This window comes from Ictidomys tridecemlineatus, chromosome 11 (genome assembly GCF_052094955.1).
Source record: "Ictidomys tridecemlineatus isolate mIctTri1 chromosome 11, mIctTri1.hap1, whole genome shotgun sequence".
NCBI lineage: Eukaryota > Metazoa > Chordata > Mammalia > Rodentia > Sciuridae > Ictidomys > Ictidomys tridecemlineatus.
Window position 1 is genome coordinate 69694639 of NC_135487.1, and position 6586 is coordinate 69701224.

The 6586-nt window shown below is 35.3% G+C and overlaps 1 pseudogene; it reads left to right on the forward strand.

Moving 5' to 3' along the window:
- Positions 1-2894: 2894 nt before the first annotated feature.
- LOC101968213 (DNA-directed RNA polymerase III subunit RPC6-like) lies at positions 2895-4290 on the forward strand (annotated as a pseudogene).
- Positions 4291-6586: the final 2296 nt, after the last annotated feature.

The window sequence follows — 6586 nt, forward strand, 5'->3', positions numbered from 1 at the left end:
AGCTATAATAACCAAAATGGCATGGTTTTGGCACCAAAATAGACTTGTAGACCAATGGTACAGAATAGAGGACACAAAAACTAACCCACATAAACACGGTTATCTCATACTAGACAAGGGTTCCAAAAACACTTATTGGAGAAAAGATGGCATAGTCAACAAATGGTGCTGGCAAAACTGGAAATCCATATGTACAAAAATGAAATTAAACCTCTATCTCTCAACCTACACAAAAATCAGCTCAAGTGAATCAAAGACTTAGGAACCAGAACAAAGACCCTGTGGCTAAAAGAAGAAAAAATAGGCCCAAATCTTCACCACAGTTAGGATTTCTAATACTTCTTCTCATGTCTGGAAATCATAAAGACACTCCCATTATGACTCCAAAGATACAGTCTGATGGGAAGGCGCTTATCTGACTAGGTACAAAGGGAATCATACCTTACATTAATTGGACTCTGGTGGGGAGAGAAACTGGTTTCCAGATCTGCCTCTTTAAAGACAGGACAGGACTCTGACCATGAGTGCTCAGCCCAAGGAATTTTGGAGCAGAAGGCACACGTTGAGAATGGACAGATTCAAAGGGAAAGAAGAAGAAACCAAGCTTCATAGATAAATTCTAGCCCACTTATATCCCAGGTTCTATGTTAAAGGTAACTTATAATAACTAAAATCCAGTATCACCTTCAGAAAATGTATAAAGGGAGTAACTCGGCTTTGCAAAAGGAACCTCTTCCCATTTTTTAAAGCTAGCAATCTCACAAATATGAGTTCTTCCAGGAAATGAAAAGTGAAATCATAGACCACATACCTACCTCAATAATAATATAAGTCTTCCTGTCATAATGAAAGAAAGTGATTTTTACTCTCCTAGCATGTGACTGATCAATGATTTTAATCTCATGACAGAAGACCTTCTGTCACCATGATAATCAAAAGTACTTACACTCCCTGGAGAATTCAGTGTTGTTCATCTGAAGCCCCAGAGAAGAACCTGGAGTAGGAGGTCAAAAATAAAAAGAGAACAAAAAAGTTGCACCCCACTTTCTATATTTTCTGGCATTTTCATTCTCCCTGTGAGGAATATATAAGGAAATTCTCTTGAGATAAATTTAACATGGGAAAGTCCAAATATGTTTCTTTTATGGTTCCTGTTTTTTTAAAAAAAAGTGTTATTGAGACAATAAAATGTCTGTTAGATCTACAAAGAGAGTAGAAGAGAGAATTATTAACACAGTAAAGGTATGTTCTCCTAAGATATTAAATGTTCATCCAATCCGTCAGTACTCTATGACAGAATTTGTTATCCACCAAAATTAGTTTTTCTTTCTTTTTAAATTAACATACATTAATTGTACATATTAATGGGATTCACTGTAATGTTTCCATACATGCATATAGATTGCATTGATCATATTGAAATCAATTATTAATTTAAATATATGTATTATTTCCTTCTTGAGTTATGATCTGATAACTAAATCTAAAAAATATTTTGAAGTTGAATAAATAGATTATATATAACAAATGTTTTATATAGGAAAATGTATAGTAATTATATTTGAAAAATTAAACATTTACCAATTTTGTAACATTATACTTATAAACGTAAACATACTATTAAGGGTAAAATAAAAATGAGCACAACCAAATCTAAATATGTATATGATATTCAAGGACCCTGGGAAAATTTTTGCAAAATATTAATTTTGAAAAATAAATTTTGCAAAAATATTAATTGCATAATTAAATATACCAAATACCCCAAATCTGGTGTAGAATTAGAGAGGAAATAAAAACTTAAATTCATCTTATAAACTATGTGGAAACAAATGTTAAGTATATCAATAAACAAAAGAGACTATCAACACTGGAATACACTATGCTAAAACTTGTTGAATGTGGCCAAAATAGTGCTCAAGGTATTTGTTTAAAACATTCCTAAACAACAATAAAACAAACACAAATAAATTAGTTAAGTAATTAAATTGGGAAAGCAGCTAGAGAATTACATTATAAATCAAAAAGTAACAAAAACAATGACTAATAAAGAAGAAATTAATGAAATGTAAACAACACCAATAACAACCAAAAGCTACAAAAATAATTTTAAATATACAATTCCTAGGACTTGTAAAGGCATGGGGAAAGCTTTTCTTACATTTATGATCCCCTGAATTGTAAACATGAATATAGATAAATGTTCATTATTAATGGAATTCGTAAATCATAATTAATCTATATTATAAAACTATATATTCAATGTTTAAGAAATATAAGATGATTGCATGTTTACCATGATAAACTAACACCATGCCTACAAATGCCAACCTCAGGCATACTCTTGGATCCACTATAATATTTCCCTAATATTTTCTTTTCTTTTTTATATTAGTTGCTCAAAACATTACAATGATCTTGACATATCATATATCATACATTTGATTCAAATAGGGTATAAGATATTCTTATCTTTCCCACGTGTACAGATTGCAGGATCACATTGGTTATCTATATACAGCCAAGTTTATACATACTGCCATACTAGTGTCTGTTGTATTCTGCTGCCCTTCCTATCCCTTTCTATTCCCCCCTCCCCTCTGCTCCCCTCCCAGCACCTGATATTTTCTTTAAATAAAACATTCTTTAAAAGAAAAACACAGGAAGGACTGGCTGCAACAAAAGGAAGAAGTCCTCTCACTCTGGGCCTATGCTGTCTTCCATGGTTTACCAGTGTTCCCCCAGTGAGTTATCCAGTGACTCTATGTGTCTCTTCCTCCAGGACCTCATAGCAGAGGTGAAGGTGAAGGTGCAGCTCCCCCAGTGTGGATCCAGTCAAAATAGAAAGCAAGATTATAGAACTATGCCAATTTCCTCATGGAATCACTGACCAAGTAATTCAAAATGAAATGCCTCATATAGAAACCCAATAGCAGGCAGTGGCCATCGATAGACTGTTGTCCATGGGTCAGTTGAATCTCTTAAGGAGCAATACAGGCCCCGTTTCTTTCTTTCTTTTTCTTTTCTTTATTTTTTTTTAATTAGTTCTAATCAGTTATACATGACAGTAGAAAGCTCGTCCATTCATTGTCACAAACAGAAGTTTTTGCTTCTCTGGTTGTACATGAAGTAGAATCACACCATTTGTGCAATCATACCTATGCCTAGGATAATGATGTCCATTACATTTTACCATATTTCCTAATCCCTTACCTCTGCTCCTCCCCTTTGCCCATCCAAAGTTCATTTCAGTGGAACTTTGTTCCACTGTGCCCCACCCATTATGGCTTACCATCTGCTTATCAGAAAAAAAACATTCAGCTCTGGTTTTTGGGGATAGGCTAATTTTGCTTAGCATGATGATCTCCAACTCCATCCATTTATCTGCAAATGCCATAATTTTATTCTCTTTTAATGCTGAGTAATATCTCACAGTTTCTTTATCCATTCATCTAAGGGCATCTACGTTGGTTCCACAGTTTAGCAATTGCGAATTGTGCTGCTATAAATATTGAAGTGGCTACACCACCAAATATGCTGTTTTTAAGTCCTTTGGGTATAGAGTATAGGCCTTTTATACAAAATAAAAAAATTCTTAGAATGCTAGTAAAATAAAGGGCTCAGACAACCAAGAAAAACTACTATATGAAATTATAGAGGATGCAGGAAATAAAAGAATATGGAGCAGAGATATTTGATATAAAAGTAACTTATCATTAACAGAAATCAACAAAATTCTAAAGAATTCAGAAAGTAAAAAGCTTATCAAAGTTCTTAAGTCTGTAGCCGCCTCCAAAAAAGAAAGTATTATATGCTCTGTAATCTGAGCCAGACCAGTCTGCGACTGGTAGAGTCTGGTACAGTGATCAGGATTTTGAATCTGAATTTCTACAAGTGCTTAACAGGGTTTCAAATTCCTACAAACCAAGGCAGAAACATCGTGAGAAAGCAAACAGAATCCAATGATACAAAGAAATAGTTCATTTCCTTCATTACATGAAGTATGGAAATATATCTTCGAACTGGGAATCAGTAAGGTAGAATTGTCCATGAAGAACATTGAAACGAGCTTAAATACACTTATTTATGATGAGTAAAGTAGATAAGACTTTTATTGCTACAAAAGAAGGCACAGTTGGCAGTGTAGACAGACATATGAAAGTGTACAGGGCAGTCAATCCAATCATCCCACCCATAGGTTTAATCCAATGACCCTGCAGGCTCTGCCATGAAGGTGGTGAGATTTCATCATCTAACTGTATTTACATGACAGAATGGCTCAAATTTTGATGCAGAGTGATGAACTTTACTGGCATGCAAATGAAGTTGCCTGAAGAACATTTTAATTCATAATGGAATATCAAATTTCCTTGAAAGCAGACTCACAGTAATGGATACAGACTTGCTGCTGTGAAAACTTTTTTTTTTTTAATTTACGAAGACTAAATTTATATTGGCAGAGTGGCCATCAGAATATGAAACAGATGAGGTTAGTACTGAAATCTATTCTTCAATAAATAAAATACTTTAAAGCCCTGGAGGAAAAAGAAACCAACAAACCCATATTTGCCAAGTACCATGGCTAGAGCACAAATATGTTCATTTTAAAGTTATTGATTAAGGTCTTCATTAAAAATTTTTTTTATGTCTGGCTCATTACCACCATCTTTGTTTTCTGTTTTCTCAGTGGTTTCACTGAGAAGAAATTAAAAGTGGTGAAGACAAGAACAGCATAAGAGTGAATGAAAATTTAAGGAAACATTAAGTGAGGGAGAGTAGAACATTCCTTTTTTACACAATATTGATTCCTTCCTGTATCAGTAATATTCTTTCGAAGGATTATGCTAATGTACCTCAAAACAAAGGATAAATATTGTCAAGGATATTTCAGTGTGTAAATATTATCATTTTCATCATTAAAGGAATATTTTCATTGTTCTTTTGTTAAAGCCTTACAAGCTTCATTCATTGACTCAAGTGTATTTTTCACCACAATTTCCTTGAATTCTTATATAATGTCTACAATATTTGTGTGTCTGAATCCTCCCACTCCCACAGATTCAGATGTTAAAATACAACCCACAATGTGATAGTATTTGAGGCCTTTGGAAGGTGACAGTTTAAGGGTGGAGTACTCATGAATGGAATTTGTGCCCTTTTAAAAGAATCCAGAGAGCTCTATTGCACCTTCTGTGGTGTCAGTACACAGGGAGAAGAAAACCATCTGTGAACCAGGAAGTAGTCCTTGCCAGACACCAAATCTGCCAGTACCTTCTTCTTGAACATCCCAGGCTAAAGAATTGTGAGAAATAAATTTGTTGTTGATAAAACACCAGTCCATAGTATTCTGTATAGCACACAGAAGGGACTAAGACAATGTGTATCCATTTAACTAAAATTAAAACTGAACAAACCAAAAAAAAAAGAAAACAACAAACTTGGTGTCATTCTACCGGTAGTATCTGGGGAAATACAAGTTTTATATGTTGGATACATTTTTCTGTCATACACAAGAATGAAGCCATAACACATGACTCTTTCAAAGTCTTCCTTGATCCAATCAGGGCAAGGAAACCCAGCCCTCTCCAATGTTGCAATTGAGCCTGTTTACCTAAGTTGTATCTGGTTTACACCCACTATTTCTAACTTGTGAGGAGCTGGCCTCTGCTGGAATGAGACAATGGGCTTGTAGCTGGACCAGTCACCTGGGAATATGTCAGAAGTGGAACAGTCATGAACAAGGATGTGTCAGAGGGCCCTGGAGCAGCTCCCCACTTCCTTCTGTACCAAGAGAGTAGAAATTCAGCCAGGGAGATGAGTCAAAAATAAGTCAAGTCCAATTCAAAGATTCCTGAGATAAAAGGAATTTGTGGAAGTGTCCTGTTGTAAGTATTCACTAGGCTTCATATTCTCTGTTCCAGACTTGAAGGGAGATTTTCCAAACAGCTTTGGCAAATGGAAAATATTTCCCTTCGTTTTTATTACAAAGACCTTCTCAACTTTATTGAAGGGTAATAGCATCTTCTCAAATGAAATAGATAATCTACCGAACAGAGAGGTTCCACATCCCCCAGGTATCTCCCATGTTTCAAAGACCTTGGACAAACTTCTATTTAGACATGGGGATGTGTTGTTATTTTGGGCTTAAGTGATATCATTTACTAATTCAGTCAATCCCCTGGTCAAAACAATTCCCAAGCACCAACTCCATCGGCTCAGAACATGTCTGGTTTGCTTGAAACAAGTTAAGAGAGAGGTAGGGAGTAAAAGGAAGGCAGCTCAGGAGGAACAAAGGCAAGGCCATGCAATATGTATTTGTTAATAATCCTTCTACTTATATCACAGTTTCCCTGGAGCTGCTGCAACAGGGCCATCCAGAAACTTTCACAGCACAGTAATTCTATGAATGTAGAACTATCCAGCAGTATTCCAAGGGGATGGAACAAGGGCATGGGAGCTACCTAAGAAGGCAAAGCCAGGGCACACATAACAAAGCCTCTATCTTGGAAATGTGGCCAAGAATCCAACATTGAATACTCACATTCATGAAGGTGTTCTTTGCTAGTCTATTTTCAGTCCTCTTTTG